At 48.2% G+C, this 25,703-nt stretch overlaps 1 protein-coding gene across 4 annotated transcripts in view; it reads right to left on the bottom strand.

Moving 5' to 3' along the window:
• NDST1 (N-deacetylase and N-sulfotransferase 1) overlaps nucleotides 1-24,893 on the bottom strand; it is a 97,979-nt gene extending 73,086 nt beyond the window's left edge. For 2 of the 4 annotated variants that reach the window (XM_060181175.1, XM_060181164.1), the window contains exon 1: nucleotides 24,705-24,893. The gene's annotated coding sequence lies outside the window, so the exon portion shown is untranslated. Of the gene's footprint in view, nucleotides 1-24,296; nucleotides 24,492-24,704 lie in introns of those variants that run through there. The other 2 variants (XM_060181167.1, XM_060181160.1) reach the window with 1 other exon arrangement.
• Between the last annotated feature and the right edge of the window lie 810 nt (nucleotides 24,894-25,703).

Raw genomic sequence — 25,703 nt, 5'->3', positions numbered from 1 at the left:
TAGATGGAAGCATCAGAACCTTCTCAGACAAGCAACAGTTGAAGGAAGCAACCATCACCAAGCCTGCCTTGAAAGAAGTTCTGAAAGGTTTCCTATAAACAACCAGACCACCACAAATAGAACATATATCAAAACACTCTAAAACTCTATAAGAATGGCGTTAAAATATCTTCAATCTTTGATATCAATAAATGTGAATGGCCTGAATTCACCTATTAAAAGACACAGAGTAGGAAGATGGATCAGAAAACACAACCCAACAATATGTTGTCTACAGGAAACTCACCTAACGCAACAAGACAAACACAGACTTAAAGTGAAAGGATGGAAAACTATCATTCAAGCCAATGGCCCACAAAAAAGGGCAGGAACAGCTATTCTCATATCTGACATGATAGACTTTAAAATAGATAAGATTAAAAAAGATAGGAATGGACACTACTTAATGCTCAGAGGATCAGTCAATCAAGAGGACTTAACAATTATTAATATCTATGCACCCAATGAGAAGCCATCTAAATACATCAAACTTCTACTGAAAGAGCTACAGCAATATATTAACAGTAACACAATCATAGTAGGGGACTTCAACACCCCACTATCTCAACTTGACAGATCATCCAGGCAGAAAATCAGTAAAGACATAAGGGAGCTAAATGAAGAGATAGATAAACTAGAACTATTGGACATTTTCAGAGTCATTCATCCCAAGAAACTGGAATACACATTTTACTCAAATCCACATGGATCATTCTCAAGGATAGACCATATGTTAGGCCACAAAGACAGCATCAGCCTATTCAAGAGCACTGAAATCATCCCAAGCATCTTCTCAGACCACAGTGGAATTAAACTAACACTTAACAATCAACAAAAGATTAGTAACAGTGCCAAAATGTGGAAGCTCAACAGTACACTTCTTAACAACTTCTGGGTCAAAGAGGAAATCAAGGAAGAAATCAAAATGTTTCGAGAGTTCAATGAAAATGAAGACACAAGCTATCAAAATATTTGGGACACAGCTAAAGCAGTCCTAAGAGGGAAGTTCATAGCTATACAAGCACACATTAGGAAACAAGAAAAGGCACAAATAAACAGCCTGATTGCACATCTTAAAGACCTAGAAGAAGAACAACAAAGGAACCCTAAAGCAACCAGAAGGACAGAAATTACTAAAGTTAGGGCAGAAATAAATAACATTGAGAATAGGAAAACCATACAAAAGATCAATGAAAGTAAATGTTGGTTCTTCGAAAGAGTAAACAAAATCGACAAACCTTTAGCCAGACTCACAAAACAAAAAAGGGAGAAGACCCAAATAAATCGGATAGTAAATGAAAGAGGAGATATCACAACAGACACTGCAGAAATTCAACATATCTTGCGAGGCTTCTATGAACAACTATATGCCACCAAGTTAGAGAACCTGGAAGAAATGAATGATTTCCTAGATACCTACCAACTTCCAAAACTAAGTAAAGAGGAAGTGGATAACATGAACAGGCCCATCACAGCTAATGAAATTGAAACAGTTATCAAAAATCTTCCCAAAAATAAAAGTCCTGGACCAGATGGTTTTACAAATGAATTCTACAAAACTTTCAAAGAAGAACTAATACCTCTACTTTTAAAAGTCTTCCAGAAGATTGAAGACACTGGAATACTCCCTGCCAGCTTCTATGAAGCCAACATCACCCTGATACCAAAAGCAGACAGGGACACAACCAAAAAAGAAAACTACAGACCAATATCTCTGATGAACATAGATGCGAAAATATTGAACAAAATTCTAGCCAACCGGATACAGCAGTATATCAAAAAGATTGTCCATCATGACCAAGAGGGGTTTATCCCAGGCATGCAAGGTTGGTTTAATATACGTAAATCAATCAATGTGATCCACCACATCAACAAAAGCAAGACCAAAAACCACATGGTCATATCAATAGATGCAGAGAAAGCCTTTGACAAAATACAACATCCCTTTATGATCAAAACACTACAAAAAATAGGAATAGATGGAAAATTCCTGAAGATAGTGGAGTCTATATATAGCAAACCTACAGCCAACATCATACTCAATGGTGAAAAACTGGAAGCATTTTCCCTCAGATCAGGTACTAGACAGGGCTGCCCACTATCACCATTACTATTCAACATAGTGTTGAAAGTTCTTGTCATAGCAATCAGGCAGGAGCAAGGAATTAAAGGAATACAGATTGGAAGAGAAGTAGTCAAACTCTCCTTATTTGCAGATGACATGATAGTATACATGGAAAAACCTAAGGAATCTAGCAAGAAGCTTTTGGAAATCATCAGGCAATACAGTAATGTGTCAGGTTATAAAATTAACATTCAAAAGTCAGTGGCATTCCTCTATGCAAACACTAAGTTAGAAGAAATTGAAATCCAGAAATCAGTTCCTTTTTCTATAGCAACAAAAACAATAAAATATCTAGGAATAAACCTAACCAAAGAAGTGAAAGACTTGTATACTGAAAATTATGAGTCACTACTCAAAGAAATTGAAAAAGACACAAAGAAATGGAAAGATATTCCATGCTCATGGGTTGGAAGAATTAACATCATCAAAATGAATATATTACCCAGAGCCATCTACAAATTTAATGCTATCCCCATCAAGATCCCAAGCACATTTTTTAGGAGAACAGAACAAATGCTACAAATGTTTATCTGGAACCAGAAAAGACCTAGAATTGCCAAAACAATCTTGAGAAAAAAGAACAGAACCGGAGGCATCACACTGCCAGATCTCAAACTATATTATAGGGCCATTGTCATCAAAACTGCTTGGTACTGGAACATGAACAGACACACTGACCAGTGGAATAGAATTGAGAGCCCAGAAATGAGGCCCCACACCTATGGACATCTAATCTTTGACAAAGGGGCCCAGACTATTACATGGGGAAAGCAGAGTCTCTTCAACAAATGGTGTTGGAAACAATGGGTTGAAACATGCAGAAGAATGAAGCTGAATCACTGTATTTCACCAAATACAAAAGTAAATTCCAAGTGGATCAAGGACTTGGATGTTAGACCAGAAACTATCAGATACTTAGAGGAAAATATTGGAAGAACTTTTTTCCGCATAAATTTTAAAGACATTTTCAATGAAACGAATCCAATTACAAGGAAGACTAAGGCAAGTATAAACCTATGGGACTACATCAAATTAAAAAGCTTCTTCACAACAAAAGAAACCACTACCCAAATCAAGAGACCCCTCACAGAATGGGAGAAGATCTTTACATGCCATACATCAGATAAGAGTTTAATAACCAACATATATAAAGAGCTTACCAGACTCAACAACAAGACAACAAATAACCCCATCCAAAAATGGGGGGAGGAATTGGACAGAATATTCACCACAGAAGAGATCCAAAAGGCCGAGAAACACATGAAAAAATGCTCCAAGTCTCTGATTGTCAGAGAAATGCAAATCAAGACAACAATGAGATATCACTTCACTCCTGTGAGAATGTCACACATCAGAAAAGGTAACAGCAGCAAATGCTGGAGAGGGTGTGGGGTCAAAGGAACCCTCCTGCACTGCTGGTGGGAATGTCAATTGGTCCAACCTCTGTGGAGAACAGTCTGGAGAACTCTCAGAAGGCTAGAAATGGACCTACCCTATGACCCTGCAATTCCCCTCCTGGGGATATATCCTAAGGAACCCAACACATCCATCCAAAAAGATCTGTGTACACATATGTTCTTGGCAGCACAATTTGTAATAGCCAAAACCTGGAAGCAACCCAAGTGTCCAACAACAGATGACTGGCTGAGCAAGCTGTGGTATATATACACAATGGAATACTACTCAGCTGTAAAAAATGGTGACTTCACCGTTTTCAGCCGATCTTGGATGGACCTTGAAAAAATCATGTTGAGTGAAATAAGTCAGAAACAGAAGGATGAATATGGGATGATCTCACTCTCAGGCCGAAGTTGAAAAACAAGATTAGAAAAGAAAACACAAGTCGAACCTGAAATGGAATTGGAGTATTACACCAAAGTAAAAGACTCTGGGGTGGGTGGGTGGGTGGGGAGAATACAGGTCCATGAAAAATGATGAATGAAATAGTGGGGGTTGTATTGCTAAATGGGAATCTGGGGAATGTTATGCATGTAAAAAAAAAAAGAGGTAGAAACGCAAAGCAGAAATTGACTGAGTTTGGAGTATGGCACCAAAGTAAGAAAGCAGAAGTATACTAGAGTTTGCAGTGAGTACCTCCCTAATACTTCCTCTCCACTTTTCCAAGTGGAAAAGGGTCCATTATTGCTCAACAATTTGTTTGGCTTTGTATGTTAACTCTCTTTTCAGTCACCAGGTTCCAGGTGTCATCAGGATGCCGGCCAGACTTCCCTGGATTGAAGACACCACCAATGTGTCCTGGAGCTCAGCTTCCCCAGAGACCCATCCTACTAGGGAAAGAGAGAGGCAGACTGGGAGTATGGACCGACCAGTCAACGCCCATGTTCAGCGAGGAAGCAATTACAGAAGCCAGACCTTCTACCTTCTGCAACCCTCAATGACCCTGGGTCCATGCTCCCAGAGGGATAGAGAATGGGAAAGCTATCGGGGGAGGGGGTGGGATATGGAGATTGGGTGGTGGGAATTGTGTGGAGTTGTACCCCTCCTACCCTATGGTTTTGTTAATTAATCCTTTCTTAAATAAAAAAATAAATAAAATAAAATAAAATAAAATAAAATAAAAAAAGAAAAGAGATGGAAACATGCAAGCACTTTCTCACAAGCATCCAGGTTTTTCTTGCACCCAAAATAATTCTTCTATTTTATTACAAAAATTTATATATTGGGAGAACAGGACAGCACCCCAGTACCTGTACGAAGTCCTGTAGCTGTGCTTTATTTTGTTTCTGTATCAAGTCACCTTTTTATTTGTGATTAATAGTGATTTACAAGACTGTGCGGTAACAGGAGATATAGCTCCACATCACACCCACCACCGAAGTGTACCTGGAAGAATTCTGACCCCTAAACTTTGTCTTATTGCAGGAGACGGTATCTTTGCCCACCTGGAGGAATGATTAGGGCTTCAGTGAAAGGGGTGAGATAAACCTAAGGGAGAAAAGGAGTTGAGATAGCACAGTGGTTATTGTGCCAAACGATTTGAACGTCTAAGGCTCTGAGGTCCCATGTTCACTCTTTGCTGTCACCACAGGCCAGAACTGAGCAGTGCTCAGGTTTTTAGAAAATAATAACAACTAACTCATTAATTAATTTTGTGGGCTGGGAGGTAGTGTAATGGGTGAAGCATTGGACTTTTGGGTATGAATTCTGGAGTTTGACCCCCAGCATCTCATGTGCCAGAGTGGGTGCTCTGCTTCTCTCTCATCAATAAATCAATACAGGGAGTCAGGTGGTGACGCAGCAGGGTAAGCACACATAGTACACAGCGCAAGGACCTGCATAAGGATCCCCGTTTGAGGAATCGGGTAGTAGCACAGCGGCTTAAGTGCACCTGGTGCGAAGTGCAAGGACCAGCATAAGGATCCTGGTTCGAGCCCCCGGCTTCCCACCTACAGGGGAGTCGGTTCACAGGTGGTGAAGCAGGTCTAAGGTGTCTACCTTTCTCTCCCGTCTTCCCTTCCTCTCTCCATCTATCCTATCTAACAATGACGACATCAATTACAACAATAATAAAAGCAAGGGAAAATAAATAAATATAAAAAAAAAAAAAGGATCCTGGTTTGAGCCCCCAGCTCCCCTCCTGCAGAGGGGTAGCTACACAGGCAGTGAAGCAAATCTCCAGATGTCTATCTTTCTCCTTCTCTATCTTCCCCTCCTTTCTCAATTTTTCTCTGTCCTATCCAAAAAAAAAAAAAAAAACAAGAAAAAAAAGGCCATCAGGGGCATAGTGCAGACATCGAGCCCCAACAATAACCCTGGAGGCAAAAATTAGTAAATTAGTTAATTAATTAATACATATATCTTTAAAAAAAGAAAAACAGAAAAAATCTTAGGGACCCTTTCAGCTGGACAAACAGGCTGGTGGATGGTGTGTGTGTGTGTGTGTGTGTGTGTGTGTTCTCACAAAAAGAATCAAAGCAAAAGCAGCCCAAGCCCAGCTCCCTGAACACCTGAAATGATGGCCCCTCCTCTGCTGCACTCAGGATGCAAGGTCTTAGTCTTAGCCTCTGAGGCTGCTCCCTGCCTCCTTATCCCCTAGGACAGTGAGAGTGAGGCAGCTGTGCCTCTCCTTGTGTATACCACCACCTGAGGGGCATAGGCCCACTGACTGTTACATTCCTCCTGAGAAGCTGCCACTGTGTGGCTAGGCAGCCCAGCTCATCCTGGGGAGGGCCCCGGGGCTGGTGAAGAGGCCAGACTGGGTAGGGACAGTGCAAGGTGGCCTGCACTACCTTGTCCTATAGGAAATGTAGGCTCAAGGTTTTCTGATCTTCCCAGTTTGTGAAGGGAAGCCAGAAGTTCCAGGTTTTACGTTAAATATGATGATGATGATAATTTGCTGGCACAGTACTCAGTGTTTGGCATGGGTGAAGTGAGCTTTGGACAGGGAGGACATGACCTGCCAGTTTGTGACCTCTGTTCTCTTAAAAGGGACAGAGGACACACTGCAGGCTCAGCAGGGGCTGGCTTCCTTGCCTCCAGGAAGGTTCCTAGGTGAAGAAGCCTAGGGGCTCCCTGGGGCAGGGAGGGAGTTCTGAGCTCCCTCCCTGAGTGAAGTTGCCCCCAGCCAACAGCCTGCCTCCCCTGCCACCTCCAAAAATAAAAACTTTAAAAAACGTTTTTTTAAAAGAAAGAAAAAGTTACAGAAGCCAGACGTTCCAACACCTTCTGCATCCCACAGTGACCCTGGGTCCATACTCCCAGAGGGTTAAAAAATAGGAAAGCTATCAGGGGAGGGGATGGGATACAGAGTTCTGGTGGTGGGAATTGTGTGGAGTTGTACCCCTCTTATCCTATAGTTTAGTCAATGTTTCCTTTTTATAAAAAAAAAAAAAAATTAAAAAATAAATAAAAGAATAAAAAGAAAGAAAGGAAGCAAGAAAGAAAGTGCTTGTTTCTTTCTCCAGGTGGCAGGGGGAGGGGTCACCTGCCCATGGAACCTCTGGACTACATCAATCACTAAAGGAATAACAGAGGCTCCATTTCTTCCCAAGAGCTGGAGAAACAAGTCAGCTAGTGCCAGAGCTCCATGGGGGAATGGGAGAGAGAGACAACGGAGGGCAAAGCAAGGTTGAGCATCCCAGGCAGGTTTATATAACCCTGCCTCTGGACAAAACCTCGCTCAGGCCACCAGGGAGGACCTGATCCAGGGAGCTCTGGCCACAGAGAGCTGCCCCGCCCTCTCCTCCCCCCCCCCCCCCCTGCACTCCAGTCAGGCCCTAGAGTTCTCCAGCGCAGAGCTGAGGCCAGAGATAAGGCACTTCAAGAAATCACAGGGCAAATTAGTAGCCATGCTAGAACTAATGATAATAGCAGCCAACTTTCACAGAGTGATTGCTTTGCATCGGGCACTAGAGTATATTCCTTACACATTGGAAAGTCTCTAAGGGGGTGGAGGAGACAGTATAGTGGTTATACAGAAGACTTTTATGTCTAAAGCTCCAAGGTCACAAGTTCAAACCCCTGCACCAGAAGCCAGAATTGAGCAGTGTTCTGGTAAAAATAATAAAAAGTTCCTAAGGCCATGGTCCAGGAGATGACACAGCAAGTAGAGTGCCAGACCTGCATGTATGAGGCCTTGAGCTTAATTCCCAGCATTGAATATGCCAGAGTGATGCTTTCATTCTCTTTCTTGGGCACTCTCATGTCAATAACTAAATAAATATATCTTGAAATGTCGAGAGAAAAAAAAGCTATAATGCCATGATATAACTTTTTAAAAAAATATTTATTTTCCCTTTTGTTGTTCTTTTATTGTTGTTGTAGTTATTATTGTTATTGATGCCATCATTGTTGGATGGGACAGAGAGAAATGGAGAGAGGAGGGGAAGACAGAGAGAGTAAGAGAAAGACAGACGCCTGCAGACTTGCTTCACGGCCTGTGAAGCGACTCCCCTGCAGGTGGGGAGCTGGGGCTCGAACCAGGATCCTTACGCCGGTCCTTGTGCTTTGCGCCACGTGCGTTTAACCCACTGTGCTACCGACTGGCTCCCCATAACTTTTTTTTTAAATGCAGGGCCTCATTTCATGACTCCCAGACCACTCTATCATTCAGAGAGAAGGAAGGAAGAGATATCACAGCATCATAGTTTCTCCCAGTGGCATGGTACCCCCCCCACCATGTGGTGGGTCAGGGCCTCACACATGGCAAGGCAACGTACTACCCAGGGAACCATCTCTCCAGTCCTGAAATAACTATTCCTGCTATTTTGAGGATGGGGACAGTCAAGTGCAGACAACTCAAAACTAAAGGAGCTAGGGTTGGGGAGACAGCATAATGGTGATGCAAAAAAGACTTTCATGCCCAAGTCACCAAAGGTCCCATGTTGAATGCCAGCAGCATCATAAGCCAGAGCTGAGCACTGCTCTGGGGGAAAAAAAGGAAAAGGAGAATGAAGAAGATGAAGAGGAGTAAAAGGAGGAGTAAAAGGAAGAAGGGGAAAGCTGGTCAGAACCCAACAGTGGCCGGGTCCCACACTTACTCTCAGAACCATGACACCATATTGCCACCAGGCTACTTTCCATGTGAGCCATATGCCTTTCAGCAACCTTCTCGGTAGCCTCCATGCACCCCTGCAATGCCCTGATAAACACTTAGCCCTTTTGGGTACCCCCTAGTCCTCTGACAACCTGATGAAACCTATAAATTCCCTCTGAAAGAAAAAAAAACATACAGTAGGGGTCCTGATAGGACAGCATAATGGTTATGCAATAGACACTCATGCTTTAGGCTCCACTGTCCCAGGTTCAATCCTCAGCACCACCATAAGCCAAAGCTGAATAGTACTCTGGTAAAGCAAACACACACACACACACACACACACACACACACCTACCAGGAGCTCCAGTGGCACAATCGGTTAGCATGAGGTACCTATACAGAAATACCTGCCAAAAGTGGCCTGTGGCTTCAGGGGCTCACAGATCCCCTGCCCCCACCCCACCGGTCACGGAATACACAGGAGATAAGGAAGGGGTGGTGAAGGAGAGACTCCCTCAGGTTCTCTGGGCCCCAACCTATCTGTGAACTTGCAGCCACACATACACACACAGCAGCTTTAGTCGTATGGGCTGGGATTAGGGCTTGGGGCCTAGTCAATCTCCAGGGCTGGGAGAAGATGAATCATGAGGAACAATAGCCTGGCCTCCACACCTATAGGGTGTGACTCCCAGCTGAGGGGCAGCCAGTGCACAGCTGGGCCAGCATCTGGAAGACGTCCCACCCCAACCTTCTATCTACCTGGCAGCAGCCCACCTGTTCCCACCTCAGCAGCTCCAGGTGTGTTTCAAAGGGAATGCCTAGGCAGCCACTGCCCAGCCTTCCTGTGGGCGCAGTGACTCAGGTGGACAAGGCCCAGAAGACCCAGGTTCCAGACCCACTGTGCCACCGCAAGCAGCCCCTCCCGCCTCCCAGCACCCTGGTTCACCTTTAAGAGGGGAGACTTCCCTCAAGTCCTTGGTGGCTCTAAATCCCTGGGTCTTTAAACAGTAGGAGACAAATTTCACAAGGTGGTGGACCCTCACTTTCTGGAAGTTACATAAACATCCTCCAAAAGAAATAGAAGTCAAGCCTCCTGACTCCCTCTTTTGTTGTTTGAGGATCTCCAGGAGTCCTTGCTAGAGGCCGACTTCCCTCATCCCACTTCCATTGTTCCCAGTATCCTCCCAGGACCTTGGTTTCCGTCTGGGCTTTGGGCTTCTCAGGGTTCTTTCCTCTGGGAAGCCAACCAGTCCCTCCTTGGCAGCTTGCTCCTCAAACACGCCCACCTGCCTGGGTCAGCCCCAGCTTTGCTCCAGGCCAGCTCAAGGGCTACCCAGCATGTCCAGAACTGAAACTGGGGAAGGCAAGGAGAGCCTTCCGGGATAAACCTTCCCTGGGCAGGGCCATGGGAGTTCTGGGTTCACCACTAATAAAGGAGAAGTCCCTGCATGGGATCATGAAATATCTTGGAGACAGAAGCAGAAAGAACAGCAGAGTCTACAGTCCAGGCCAGGAGGTGGCACAGTGGATAAAGTGTTGAACTCTCAAGCACGAGGTCCTGAGTTCAATCCCTAGCATGACAAGTGCCAGAGTGATGCTTTGATTCTCTCACTAATAAATGAAAGATAGAAATAAAAGGGGCCAGGTGGTGGTATACTTAGTTGAGCACACATATTACCACGTGCAAGGACTTGGGTTCAAACCCCTGGTCCCCACCTGTAGAGGGGATATTTTGCAAGTGGTGTCTACAGAGCAGTGCTACAGGTGTCTCTCTCTCCTTCTATATCTCCCCTTTCCTTCTTGATTTCTCATTAATAAAACATTTAAAATGACAAGAAAGATTAGATAGATACATAGGTAGATCAGTAGTCCTCAGAACCACCACAAGCAAGAGCAAGCCAGTGCTCTGGAGTGTGTGTGCATGTGCGTGCATGCATCTTTCTTTCTCTCTCTCTCACTTAAATATACTTGAGAAGGGCTGGGAAATAGCATAGTGGTGATGCAAACATCTTTCATGCCTGAGGCTTGAAGGTCCCAAGTTTAATCCTCAGCACCACCATAAACCAGAGATGAGATGTGCTTTGGGAAAAAATAAAAATAAATAAATAAAAAGCAGATTTTGAGACAGAGGGATTGGGGGAGAGGGTGATGACACAAACAGCCGGGTCAGCACCAGGTTCTCCTCCCCTGGCTGTGGGACTTTGAACTCAGCACTGAATTTCAAAGCCTCAAATGGTCAGTCCATAAAAACAGAGAGAAAGACTGCTAGGGAAATAGCTTAATTGACAGGATTTTAGGTTTGCATGCCTGAGGATCCTGGTTCAATCCCCAGCACCTCATGTACCAGAGAGGTGTTCTGGCTTGTTTCTCTGTCTTATACAAAACTGTCTTGCATATGCAATAAATAAAATGAATACATATGCATATATACAATATATATACATATATACTCGGCACAGGAGACAGTGCTTGGGAAGAAAAAGTTATGACATCCTTGAGCATAGTTCAATCCCTGGCTACACATATGGCAGAGGAGTGTTCTGGTGTTTTCGTTCCCCCTGCCCCCCATCTCTTCCTCTCACTCATAAATCAATTAATCTTTAAAAAAAAAAAAAAAAAAAGAAGTGACCCAGGAGGAGGTGCAGTAGATGAACAGTTGGACTGGCCAACTATGAGGTCCTGAATCACACATACACCATCACACATACACCAGAGTGAAGCTTTTTAAATACAGTACAAATCGCAAGGATCCCAGTTCGAGCCCCTAGCTCCCCACCTGCAGGAGGTTGCTTCACAAGCGGTGAAGCAGGTCTGCAGGTGTGTATCTTTCACTCTCCCTCTCTAGTTCCCCCTCCCTTCTCAATTTCTCTCTGTTCTATCCTATAAAATGGAAAAAGAAAAAAAAAAAAAAAAAACCGCTGCCAAGAGCAGCGAATTCATAATGCCAGCAGCAAGCCCCAGCAGTAACTCTGGAGGCAAAAAAAAAAAAAAAAAAAAAATTAACACAGAGAGACAGAGAAAGACAGAGAGAGACACAGAGACACACACACACACACACACACACACACACACAGAGACTATATTTCCCATGGAAGCTCTATCCTGGAGGCTTGAGGTCTGACCACCCTCACACAACTCCACCCTCCAAAAACGCTTGACCCACTGCCTTTCTTCCCAAGAGCTCCTGCTGCTAAACACCCCTGTAGAATTCCACAGAATTCTGCCACCTCACGACTGTGTGGCCTCAATACCTTCACCTGTGAAATGGGAGTGATGATAAAGCCGACCCAACAGGAATATTCTGGGCAGTGTTCTAAGAGGTGTCTACATAGGAGCGTCTTGCAAGCACTGAGAGGCTCTCAATAAATGTGAGTGGCAATTATATGACCATCACTCTTAAAAATCCCTCAAAAGCTAGAAACCATTGGACTGCTGCCTGCTGAGGCTATTCAGCCCTCTGGGGTCACAGCTATAAGTTCACACCCCCACACCCAACATGCATCCTCCCCCCCCACCCCCTGTCCCCAGCACACCCACTCTCTGCCCAACCCCAGGCTCAGTCCTACAAAGCAACAGGCTTGTTTCTGCTATCCAGAAAGCACACCACCCTTCGTGTCCTCTGATCCTGCCTTCTCCAAGTAGTTCTAGCACTGTCTCCTGTAATCACATTGGGGTCCTGCTGTACCTCGTCACTGTGCAGTGTGCAGCAAGCTCAGTTCCCAGGAAAGGGAAGCTACTAAGTGTCACAGATGGTAGCTCCTTAAAGACAGGGGGGAAAGAGAGACTGAGCTCTGCGCTGGATCTCCCACATCTTCCGGGGATCTGAAACTCTATTCTCCTTTGAGCCTATAAACAGAGACTCATCCATTTTCTAAAATTACCTAACCAAATGCTCCTTGAACTTCAGCATGCATGGGAATCATCTCTACAGCGTCTCAAAATAGATGACTGAGCTACCCAGGAGGTGGCACAGTGACTAAGGCGTTGGATTCTCAAGTATGAGGTCCTATGTTCAATCCTCAAGACTGCATGTACATATCGATGCTCTGAGACTAGTGACATAGCATAATGGTTCTGCAAGAGCCTTCTATGCCAGAGGCTCCAATGTTCCAGGTTCAATCCCCAGTACCATAATAAGCAAGAGTTTGGGCAGTGCTCTGCTTTAAAATACATATATTCCCTCAGAACAGTGCCCTAGTTCTCGCTCACTTCTTACTCACTAGTGAATAAATCTCTTTAACAAAAAGAATAATAATAAGGGGCCAAGTGGTGGCGCACCTGGTTGAACATACATGTTACAATGCGCAAGGACCTTGGTTGAAGACCCCAATCCTTACCTGCAGGGGAAAAGCTTCACAACTGTTAAAGCAGCACTGCAAGTATCTCTCTGTCTCTCTCCTTCTCTATACCCCTTTTCCTCTCAATTTCTGGCTATCTTTAGCCAATAAATAAAGATAATTTAAAAAGAAAAATATTTTAAAAATAAATAAATAAAATTTTAGCTAGGGAGAGAGCATAATGATTATACAAAAAAAAAAAAAAAAAAAAAATCCATGCCTGAGGTACCAAAGGTCCCAGCACCACCATAGGCTAGTGCTCTGGTAAATGATCAATCAATACATTTATTCTTAAAATCTACTGCAAGTTTCACACACACCACCACCACCACCAGAATTTCTGATTCAGTAGTCCTGAGGTGGGTTCAGTAACTGACATTTCTAAAGGCTTCCCTGTTCCAAAGACCAACTCTGAGAACCAAGGGCTTGACTGCAGGTGAAACAGGGAGGGCTTCCTCGAGGAGAGGAAAGCAGAGCAGGGGCTGGCAGGGTGAGTAGCAGAGGCAGAGAGACCTGCCATGATGACACCCGCTCCTCCTGGCTGGCCCCCTGCATGGACATGCTGCTTGGTGCCAGGCTGGTGGTGCAAACCAGAGGAGGCTGCTGCTGTGAAAACCTCATGACGGCCTCCCAGGGCCTGCCCTGACAGGCAACCCTCCGCCAGCCTGAAGGAGGAGAGTCCACACCTGAACCTGCACCACCTTCACCGCTGCCACTTGAATCCGCTCCAGACAAAAGCCCATCCTTCTTGGCCGGCTCTGGTTCTGTCCCATCGCCAGTGCCTCCCAGAACAAGTCTGCTTCATCGGCCTCAGTTGTCTTTGAGGCCCTGACTATGACCCCCAATCTGAGCCTTTCTGCAGGCACAGCATCCACTTGCTACTCCTGGGGTGTCCACATCTGCTAACGGGTGGGGGGGTGAAGACAGACCAGGCTCCTAATGCTACTGGGAGGATTAACAGGATCAGCCTCTACAACCACCCCCTTAGGGAATGTGGGTGGAGCTCCCAGTTAAGCCCCTTCCCTGTCATCCTTAGCCCTGTGTAACATGGGGACCACTTCTGCCTCTCTGGAGAGCTAGAGAACTGACATGTTTGCCCAAAGTCCCAGGAACAAGAAGGAGCCAAACAGGGATTTGAACCCAGGCCTTCTGGCTCCAGAGCTGAGTTCCTGGCCTCTCCTCCATGCACCAGCCACCTCTCCCTACCACCCTCCTCTTCCTCTCCCAGGGTGCTGGGGGGAGGGGGCTGCAGAAGGTCTCTGGAAGCTTCAGCTATTGGCTACAAGTTTGATATAAGTTTGAGATACAGCTCACTAGGCCGAGGGGGGGGGGGGCGGGGACAGGTGTGACAAAGATAACAGAGCTGCATAGAGCTTCCTACACAAGACCTCATACTAATCCCATCCTCTAGACAACCTGCCCAGGTTCTTGGGGTCTTGGCTTCCTGCTCTAAATGAGGCCTCTCAAGCCACTGAACATTCTGAGCAGCCCAGGAAGGAGGTGGCCCAGTAGGTAGAGCACTGGATTCTCTAACATGAGGTCCTGAGTTTGATCACTGGCACTGCTCATGCCAGAGTGATGCTCTAATGTTCTCTGTGTGTGGTGTGTGTCTCTCTCCCTTCTCTCTCTCTCTTTCATTAATAAGTAAATCATATATATATCAGCCAGGGAGGTGGCACAGCAGGCAGTGTGTCAGACTTTGCAGGTATGAGACTCCAAGTTAAATCCCTTCTATTACAAATGCCAGAGTGATGCTCTGGTGTGTATTCTCTCTCACTTGCTCACTCACCCTCTCACTCTCTCATTAGCAGATGGAAAAGAAAGAAGGAAGAGAAGGAGAAGGTTTTGAAACTCAAGCTCCAGGAATTCCTCCCACCACCACCACCTCTAAAAGACAGAGCACTATAACACACTATAACAATAACCAGTATTGAGCAAGCATAGATAGCATAGTGGCTATGGAAAGAGACTCTCATGCCTGGGGCTCCAAAGTCCCAGGTTCAATCCCCAGGACTATAATAAGTTAGAGCTGAGTAGTGCTCTGGTTAAAAAAAAAAAAAAAAAAGAGGAGGAGGAGGAGGAGAGAAAGAAAAGGAAAGGAAGAGAGAAGAAAAGAAAAAAAAAAAGAACTATTATTAGCTTAGAGCATCTCCCGGTGATTGAGCTCTTAACTGTGGCCCTGGCTCTGAGCTACTCAAGCAAAAAGCAAAAGCAAAGCAGGTTTTTTTCTTTTCAGTTAGCAGTAAAGGAAACCAGTGCCCAGAGAGGTTTAAGCCCTTTGCTCAAGATTGCGCCATGAGGGATGACAGAGCAGGGATCTGAACCCAGGACTCCTAACCCTCACTACCACTCAGGCAGCCACACACAGGCCCAGCCTCCAGAGCAGACAGCCTGGGAGAGATGAACCATATTTCAAGGGGTTAGGACTCTCTCAGCCATGCAGGTGAGGGCCCCAGAAAGGTCCAGATGGCAGGGTCTACTACATGGGAAGGAGCTGCAGAGTTAGGCTGAGTACAAAAAGGTGGGCTAGAACAGAGGAGAAGAGAGGTGGGGGGTTGAGGTGGGGAGAGAGGGGGCACACGGGGTCAAGGGGTGGGGCACTTCCCATACTCTTGCTCTCCGAGGAATAAACATGCATTTTTAGATTCACCCCACCTGTGCTGAGAAATGAAACCAGTAAGGTTTAAAAAGGACCAAGTGTGGTCTGGGAGGTGGCACAGTGGATAAAGCACTGACTCTCAAGCATGAGGTCCTGAGTTCAATCCCTGGCAGCACATGTACCAGAGTGATGTCTGGTTCTTTCTCTCCTCCTATCTTTCTCATAAATAAATAAATAAAATCTTTTAAAAAATTAAATAAATAAAAATAAAAAGGACCAGGTGAGGGTGGTAGTGCTGGCTAAGGACACAAATTACAGTGCACTAGGACCAGGATTCAAACCCCCATCCCCACCTACAAGGGGAAAACTTCACAAGCGGTGAAGCAATGCTATAGTTGTCTCTCTGTCTCTGTCCCTCTCTGTCTTCCCCCTTCCCTTTCGATTTCTGTCTCTATCCAATAAATAAGTAAGTAAACAAATAAATGGACTGGGTGGTCATTTGGCACAAACTGTAGAAACATCTAGATAAGAGTTACAGTCCCAGGAATGGAGATAACATAATGATTATGTAAAAAGACTTTCACACCTGAGGCTCTGAGGTCCCAGGCTCAATCTTCTGAACTACCATAAACCAGAGATGAGCAGGATTCCAGCAGAAGAGAAGTAGGAAAAAGAAGAAGAGATAGCTTTGGGCCCTTCTATGACCCTTTTATTTTCTTTCTCTCTCTTTCTTTCTATTTCCTTTCTCTTTTTTTTTAGATTTTATTTATTAATGAGAAAGAAAGAAGGAAAGAGAAAGAACCAGACATCACTCTGGTACATGTGCTGCTGGGGATTGAACTCAAGACCTCAAGCTTGAGAGTCCAATGCTTTATCCACTGTACCACCTCCCAGACCACTTTCTTTCTATTTTCATTAGATAGGACAGAGAAACTGAGAGTAGAAGGCAAGAGGGAGAGAAAGAAAGAAATCTTCAGACCTGCTTCATCCCTCATGAAGCATTCCCCCTGCAGGTGGGCAGTGGGTGGGGCTCGAACCCAGATCCTTACATGCATGGTGATGTGTGCGCTTGACTGGGTAAGCCACCACCCAGCCCCGCTGTGACTCCTTTGATAACATTGGTTCAAGCTCTGAAGCCACACAGTCCAAGACAAGACAGTGCACCACCCCACCTCCACCAAGTATCTTATCTCTAAGCAGAGGCTGATGAACAGAGCTTTCTAACAGCCCCAAGGCAGGAAGGAGAGATAGCACCTTTGCTGATGACTCCAGAGACCAGAAGACCCTCTTTTCACCTCTACAGTGAGGAAGGCAGGGAACAATGCTGTCACCTACCCACTCACTGCACCACTCCTGCTCCTTTATTTATTTATTTTTAACCTCCAGGGTTATTGCTAGGGCTCAGTGTCTGCACTACAAATTCACTACTCCTGGAGGCTATCTTTTTCCCTTTTGTTGCCCTTGTTGTTTTATCGTTGTTGTGGTTATTATTGTTGTTATTGCTGTCGCTGGCATAGGACAGAGAGAAATCGAGAGAGGAGGAAAGACAGAGAGGAGGAGAGAAAGATACCTGCAGACCTGCTTCACTGCTTGTGAGGCGACCCCCTTGCAGGTGGGGAGCTGGGGGCTTGAACCAGGATTCTTATGCCAGTCCTCATGCTGTGCGCTTAACCCGGTGCAGCACCACCCGTCCCCCTCTACCTCACTTAATAGAAAATTAAATCTTTTAGTGAAGAGAGATAAGAGAGAACAAGAGCCAGAGCATAACTCAAGCCATGCCAAGGATTGAACTCAGAACCTCATGCTTCCAAGCAAAAGTTCTAGCTACTGTGCCACCTCCCTGGCTGCTCAAGATTTATCGAAAGAGAGAAAGCACAGCACCACTCTGCTCCAGCATATGCAGTACTGGGAAATGAACCCGGGAAATGAACCTGGGAAACGAACACCTCAACCCCCCACCTCTCTTCTCCTCTGTTCTAGCCCACCTTTTTGTACTCAGCCTAACTCTGCAGCTCCTTCCCATGTAGTAGTACTGGAAATGAAGTCCTGTGTTCTGCCCACTGAACTACCTCCCCAGCCACACACTCCTCACTTTCAACACCCCCAGGTTTCTCAACCCTCTACTGAGTCAGCCTGATTCGTGACTCAGCCTTATTTTCTCACCTTTAAGGAAAAAGACTGCACTCACTCCACAGACTGGAGAAACCAAACAGAAGGTCCCAGTCCTCTATGAACCCACATTCTCCAGTGCCCCAAGTTTTGGAGGCTGATCCAAACATAACACAGGGGGGCCTCCGAGGTCATAGGACTAGAACTGCCACCCTCAAGTACAGCACTGCAGGCTGGGGTGCATGGTACTTCCCCAAGAACAAACAAGAGGAAATCAGTCAGTCTAGAAAGCTGTAAGAAATGGGGGGAGAAGGAGGAAGTGAGGCTAAGCATCTCCTCAAATGCTGAGATTCTTTGGTTAAAAATGGAGGGGGGGAAAGGGCCGGGTGGTGGCGCACCTACCTGGTTGAGCGCACATGTTATAGTACACATGGATCCAGGTTCAAGCCCCCAACCCCACTTGCAGAGGGAAAGCTTCATGAGTGGTGAAGCAGGACTGCAGGTGTCTCTCTGTCTCTCTCCCTATCTCCCCATTCCTCTCAATTTCTGGCTGTCTCTATCCAATAAAAATAAAGATAAAAAGGGGGGGGGGAACTGGTGGTGACACACTTGGTGAGCACACACACACATCACCATGAACAAGGACCTGGGCTCAAGCTCCTGCTCCCCATGTGCAAGAGAGAAGCTTCACTAACAGTGAAGCAGTGCTACAGTTGTCTCTCTCCCTCTCTATCCTCCCTCCCCTCTCAACTTCAATGTCCTATCAAGTAAAAATAAAGGGAAAAAAATGGCCACCAGGAACATTGGATTTGTAGTGCCAGGAGCCCCAGTGGTAACCCTGGTGGCAAAAAAGAAAAAGGAACTGAAAAAGATCACCCAGGTCTTTGGCAACCCTTCATCCTCTTTGCATGCCTTCAGCAATGGGGAGCCCCACCCAACCTGTCCCCCTGCTGTTCATTTCCTTGTTAGCTTTTTAGGCCTGCAGGAGCCCCACAAGACAAGGTGGAGCCCCCCTAATTCCCAACCCCTGTACCGCACATCCAATGCTCCCCTTCTTTCCCTCCTGACTCCACAACCCCAGCCAGGCCAGGATCAGCACCATCACTTCGGCCCTGTCAGTCTCACCAGCCAAAGGGCCTCTGAGCAGGGCAGCCAGCAAGCAGAAGGGTGAGAAGAGCTTGGGCTGGGCCTCCATCTCCCCATCAGAAAATGGGGCAGGGGTGGAGTTCTAGCAGCAGCAGGGGCACAGCAGCTTCTCTGCAGGGGCATTGTGAGATTTCAATGGGTTGTCTGTCAGGAGCCTGGCACTGGGCACAGTAACAGGCACTGGCTCCATGAGCAACTCCCAGTCCTCCGTCCTCCCCAACCAGTCCAGAACCAAACCCCAACTCCAGTTCAGGAGCTGGCCAGCTCCCCATGGCCCAATCTTGCCTCCCCTTAGTCCCCCCACTTCCCCCCAGCCTACATCCTCACAACACTTCCTCCCCCAGGAAGCCCAACCAGCTGACCTGCACAACTAGAAGGGCTTTCCCCTCCACTGACCTTCGAAAACCCATCTATCACCCATTGCATCCTGCCTCTCCTGCGTCGCCATCACCAGCACCTCCATGCCCCCTCCCCTGGCAGAGCCATAGCACTTCACCTCATCTCTGCTCCCCAACAACCCCCCCCCAAGTGCACCCTCCCATCCACAGACATTTTCCATACATATTTAACAAATTACTCCAGTGTTCCGTTTCAAGTAAAGAATGTCCAAGTCCTCCAAGCAGCCCAGATATTTGAAGCCATACCCAGAACTGAATTCCAAGCCAGCAGAAGCCTGCCCAGTCTTTAGGGACTTCCAGACCTGGCTGTGGTCCCAAAGCATGGAAGAAGGCTCGTCTAGGGCCAAAGTCCAGGGCAGGCAGAGGGCGCCAGGCTGTGCAGACCAAAGCTCATTCCTAAGGTCTTGGGATACAAAGTTCCCCCAATTGGTCCCTAGACCAAGGCCCAGTTTATGATGCACATCCTCAACTTGTGACTGTACAACTGTTCCTTGAATATTTCTTACTGTGGGAGACTCAGGATCTATCTTTCCTTCCTTCTTTTTATTTACTTGTTAGGAGAGAGAAATTAAAAAGGGGGAAGGAAGAGCAGGAAAGAGAAAGAGAGACGCCAGCAACACAGCTTCACTATTGCAGGTGGAGACTTAGAGCTTGAACCCAGGTTCCTGTGTATGGTAATATGTGCACTCAACCAGATACTCCACCACCCAGCCCCTCCTTTCTTTATGTCTATCACTCTGTCTCTCTGTCTTATAACCACAGCATAATTCAACTCTGGCTTATGACTTACAGTAGTGCTGGGAATTGAACCTGGGAATTCAGACCCTCAGGCATGAGAGTTTTTTGTATAACCATGATGCTATCTCACCCCTCTCCCTGGCTGACTCATCTACCCGACTCCCTTTACCTGCTGATTCTCCTAGAGGCCTTTCTTCCCACTCCCATCATCATGACAAGGACAGTCTCCCCATGTCCTCCACTCAACACCCACCTGCTTTTCTGAATCCCCAGAAGTAGTGGAATTCCCATTCTAGTTCCAAAGAGTTGACAGTGAGGTGCCAGGTGGTGGTGCACCCAGTTGAGCTCACTATGTATAAGGACCCACCAGCAGGAGGGGACAGTTTCAGCAGTGAAACAGATCTGCAGGTGTCCATCCTTCTCTCTCCCTATCTCCCCCACTCTCTCAGTTTCTCTGTCCTATAAATAAAATAGAAATAAAAAGGGGAGCAGGCAGTGACACATCTGTTTAAGTACACATGTTGCTATGCACAAGGTTCCAGGTTTGAGCCCCAGGTCCCCACCTGCAGGGGGGAAGCTTCATGAGTGGTGAAGTAGGGCTGCAGATGTACCTGTCTCTGTCTATTACACAGGACAGAGAGATATTATAGAGGACAGGGAGACAGAGAGAAGGAGAAAAAAATAGACAACTATAGACCTGCTTCAGCGCTTATGAAATGAACCCCCGGCAGGTGGGGGGGGGGGGAGCAGGCAGGGGCTCAGGTCCTTGCACTTGGTAATGTGCCACCAGGCTCCCAATAAACAAAATATTTTTTAAAAATTTGAAAGAGGAAAAACATGGAGGGGCCAGGCAGTGGCACACCTAGTTAAACGCACACATGACAGTGCACAAAAACCCGGGTTCAAGCCCTTGGTCCCCACCTACAGGAGGAAAGCTTCACAAGTGATGAAGTAGAGCTGCAGGTATCTCTTTCTCTCCCTCTCTATCTCCCCCTCCTCTCTCAATTTCTCTCTGTCTCTATCCAATAATAAATAGAATTTTTTAAAAAGAAAACAAAATGTTCAACAGTTTGTTTGGCTTTGTATGTTCACTTTCTTTTCAGCCACCAGGCTCCAGATGCCAGCATGATGCTGACCAGACTTCCCTGGACAGACGACCCCACCAATATGTCCTGGAGCTCCACTTCCCCAGAGCCCTTCCTCACTAGGGAAAGAGAGACGCAGGCTGGGAGTATGGATCAACCAGTCAACGCCCATGTTCTGCGGGGAAGCAATTACAGAAGCCAGACCTTCCACCTTCTGCAACCCACAATGACCTTGGGTCCATACTCCCAGAGGGATAAAGAATGGGAAAGCTATCAGGGGAGGGGATGGGATACAAATATCTGGTGGTGGAAATTGTGTGGAGTTGTACCTCTCCTATCCTACGGTTTTGTTAATGTCTCCTTTTTTAAATAAATTAATAAATAATAAATAAATAAAAAGAAAAAAAAACATTTTTAAAGAAAAGTCTAGCCATCAGGAGAAGTGGGTTTGCAGTGTTGGCACTAATTCTCAGTGATAACTCTGGTGGCAATTTAAAAAAAAAAAAAGTTGATAGTGAGCTGTCAGACCAGAAGGCACCTTCTCCCCAGGGAACAGGAAACATCCACAGAACAGCTAAATCAAAAACACACATATCTTCCTCTCCAAGAAGGTTTTGTTCTTACTTCCCACTTTATTGTTTCAGGTAGTCACTTATTAGCTAGCAATTTTCTTTCCATTCTTACACATTTAAAGATGTGTTCATTATTGATGAGAGAGAGAGAGAGAGATAGCACCAGAGCATCACTCTGACACCTGCTTTGCTGGAGATCGAACTCACGCTTCAGGGTCCAACACCTTATACACTGCACCACCTCCTAGGCCACTATTTTCCATTTCTAAAGGGAATGGAAGGGGCTGGGTGGTGGCTCACCTGGTTGAGTGCACATGTAGCAGTGTGCAAGGACCCAGGTTCGAGCCCCCAGTCCCCACCTGCAGGGGAAAAGCTTTGTGAGTGGTGAAGCAGGGGATGCAGTTGTCTCTCTGTCTCTCTCCCTCTCTATCACCCCCTTCCCTTTTGACTTCTGGCTGTCTCTATCCTATAAATAAACGTAATTTAAAAAAAAAATTAAAGGGCGGGGAGATAATATAATGGTTATACAAACAGACCCTCATGCCTGAGGCTCCTAAGTCCCAGGTTCAATCCCCCGCACCACCATAAGCCTGAGCTGAGCAGTGCTCTGGTGTTTCTCTCTGTGTCTTTCTCTGCATCTCTCTCAAAAATAAAATAAATAAAATATTTTTAAAAAATTTTTTAAAAAAGTGACTCAAGCTCCCTAATCAGGGCCAATATTCATGATCAAGTGCCTCCTCCAAAAGGTCGGGCTAGCACAGGATACTCCCACCAGTGGAAGTCTGGGCCATGATAGATCATTACTCATAGGCTATTTGATTAAGGGTCCACACTTTTCCAGGCTCAGAAACCCACATACACGTGCATTTTCTATTAGGATTTTCCAATCTTAACACTGACTCAAAGTCCATCTCCACTACTGTCAATGGCCTCTGGGAGTGGGGGCTCCGACAGCAGTCCAGTAGTCTGGCTAGGAGGGCCTTGGGATGAGTGGAGCGAGGGGACATCTGGCCTCTACGTCCCTTGCTCTTAGGTTTCTCATGCTCCCAAGGGCTCTGCTTCTTGGCCCTCCATCTGCCCCCTGCTGATCTGAAAGTGACCTGGTCCAAAATGAAATGAAAGGACCAAGGGTCCCCTGGGTGCTGGAGAAGGAGGGTGGGGGGACAGCCTGTTTACAATGCCACCAGCTGTTCTCAGCCAGAGCCAGGGAGACGGGCTCCTCCCTATGCCACCAACACTGGGTGGGAGAAGGTTCCTGCAGGGGGCCAAGCCAACAACTGAAGACTCGGGCCACCAGGGACACCAAGGCTCTTATTCCAATGGCTTCTGTTCCAGCTGCCCACAACAACAGAAACCAGGACACAGGACCTTGGCCTGAAGCACCTGCAGGTAGAAGCGGCCGCACCTAGGGATGAGGGTCATGGAGACAAGGGCAGGTGACCACACTGACTTCAACTAAAAATGAAACCAAGTTCCCTTACAGCAGGATCTTGGCGGATCAAACTCAGGCATGGGACATCAAATCTAAGCTCACAGCTATTTCTTACCTGTGTGGCCTCTACCTTTATGTGCCTCAGTTTTCCCCCTCTGGGAAAAAAAAAGTGGCTGGCAGTCACATGGAACAATTCAGTGAGATGGCACATGTGAAAAGCAAGTAACCCTTCAAAGCCCAACGCCTGGCACCTAGTAAATGTGTAAATAGAGACCTGTTGAATATAAACACACCGCCCTTTGCTGCCCCCCCCCCATCCCCATGCATCTGACTCTAGCAGATACTCTATTTTCCCATTTCATGGCTGAGAAAACTGAGGCTAGGGCAAGGAAAAGGAACCAGCCCCAGGTCACAGCTGGGGAAGTGACAGGACAACCAGGTCAGTTCCAGAAACTCAAGCCAGAGGGTAACACCCCCCCCCCCAGGTCATTCCCAGTGTTGAGGGATGGAAAGGGAGTGGGGGGCGGGATAGAGTCCTGGGGCGTGACTTTGGGTGAGGTGCCCCAAGCCCTGGACCTGCCCAGGCTGACTGGGTGCCCCAGTCTGGGCCAAAGTCAGGAGGCCGGTCCACAGCACCATGGACCCAGCACTACAGCCCACTCGTCCGTAGGCGCCCCCTGCCCCCACCCCCGCGGCCCCCATCCCAGCAAGGGGGGGCTGCTCTGAAAGGATCAGGGGGGAGGGGGCTGCCGAGAGCCCGGGGGGGGGGGGGTGAGTGGAAGGGAGTTAGAGACCAGGCGGCTGAGAAAACCGGTCGGGCTGCCTTCGCCTTCCCAAAGCGGGGACCCGGCCTCTAACCCGCCCCCCCCCACACACTCCCTCTCCAGACAAAAGTTTCCCCAGTCCGGGAGGAGGGGAGGGGGGAGGGGGCATTCCTCGTGAGTGACATTATCCGTGACCTCCAGCTGCCGCGCTGCCCTCGCGAGCACCCCGGCCTGCCCGGGACCCCGCGCGGCCACCCACCCCCTTTGTCCTCCCACCCACCCCCGCCCCCGCGTGCCCAGGGCCCCGCCGACTCTGCCCGCCCGCCCGGAGCCCGCCCGCACCAAACTTGAGCAGGCGGCCGCCGGGGGGCTCCGCGCGGCCTGCATGGCCGGGCTCGGGGCCCGGGACTCGGCGACAGGGGACTGGCCGGCCCGGCCCTCCCGCTCGCTTACCTGCCACGGCTGTGGGCGCCGCCCGGGGAATGGGGGTCGCTGCAGGCCAGACGCCGAGGTTCCCCCCCACCCCTGCACCCTGCACCCATGCACCCCACCCCGGGGTGTGCGTGCGCGCCGTCGGCCTCGGGTCCCGGCCCGGCTTAACCCCTTCACGGCTGCCGCCGCCCGCCGCTCCCACCCCCGCTCCACGCCGCAGCCGCCGCCGCTCCGCCTCCCGCCCCGCCCGCCCGCCGCTGCCCAGCCCCCAGCCCCGGCCACGGCCCGGACCCCGAGCGGAGGCGGCTTGCCGCACCCACCTGCACCCCCACCCCTGCACCCCCGGCTACGGGAAGAGCGCGCGCTGGGGGGCGCAGCGCGGAGCCCCCGCGTGCCTCCCTGCAGCCTCCCCCGGGCCGCGCCGCCTACCTCGAATCCCCGAGCCGCGACGGCGGGAGCGGGCTTCGATCCTGTGGTGGAGCGCGGGCGGGCCGGCTGGGGGCGCCCCGAGACCGGAGCGGGCGCCGCTCTCGGGGCTGGAGGTCTCGGCTTCCAGCCGGAATCTCCCGCGGCCGACTCGGTGCTGCTCGGCGACCACGTGACGCGGGCTGCCTTTGACCCCAGTCTCCGAGCGGAGAGGGGGAGGCGGAGGCGGGGAGGGGGGTGTCCGATGAGGGGCCCCTCCAGGGGCTCGAGTGGTCACCCAGCTGCCCAAGGGCCGTGACCCCACCCACCCACACACCCCCGGGGGAACAAACACCCCTCCGCCTCGCCGGGAGAAGCCAACAAGTTATTCGGGGGGTCAAAAAGGAACAGCGCTGGGGGGTCGCAGAGGCTATAAAGAGAACCATGGAGACAAAGATGCTGCCCACCTCTGCCGTGGGTGGGGAGGGGGAGCACCCCAGGGAACGGCTGGGTCTGAGGGGGCTACCTCCCCTCTGCAGCTTCTGAGCTTCTGACAACCAGATTCCCCCCCCTTGGGGTCTCTCTGGGGCTTCCAGGTCTCTGCTGGAGTGGCCCCCTCCTGGGCAGGCCTGCAGCCCCCACACACACACTCACACCTTTGACTGTCAAAACTCCCTTTCTTTTGTTATCATAATGATCTCGCTCATTGACTAGCTGTATTGTTTACTAGAATGTCAACTCCCCCAACAAGTTGTTCCCACGTGAATCCTCCTCCCCTGGCACCTAACAGGCAGGTGTAGGTGTATATGTGTGTGTGTGTGGGGGGGGGGGGTGACCTTGTGCCAGTCACTCCCATCCCTAAGATAATGACACCTGGCTCAAGGGCCCTGAAAGTTAGACCAAGGTTATAGCACTAGCCCTCATTAAGCAGATGGGACAAAGCCCAGAGGTAATCTCTGGGACTGCATGTAGCTGAGACCTTGGCCTCCTCTCAGAGCTGTCTGCTCTAAGCGGTTTTTTGCC

Source organism: Erinaceus europaeus, chromosome 2 (genome assembly GCF_950295315.1).
Source record: "Erinaceus europaeus chromosome 2, mEriEur2.1, whole genome shotgun sequence".
Taxonomy (NCBI): Eukaryota; Metazoa; Chordata; class Mammalia; order Eulipotyphla; family Erinaceidae; genus Erinaceus; species Erinaceus europaeus.
Note: the sequence above shows the minus strand (reverse complement) of the source record. Positions and strands in the feature narration are given on the sequence as shown.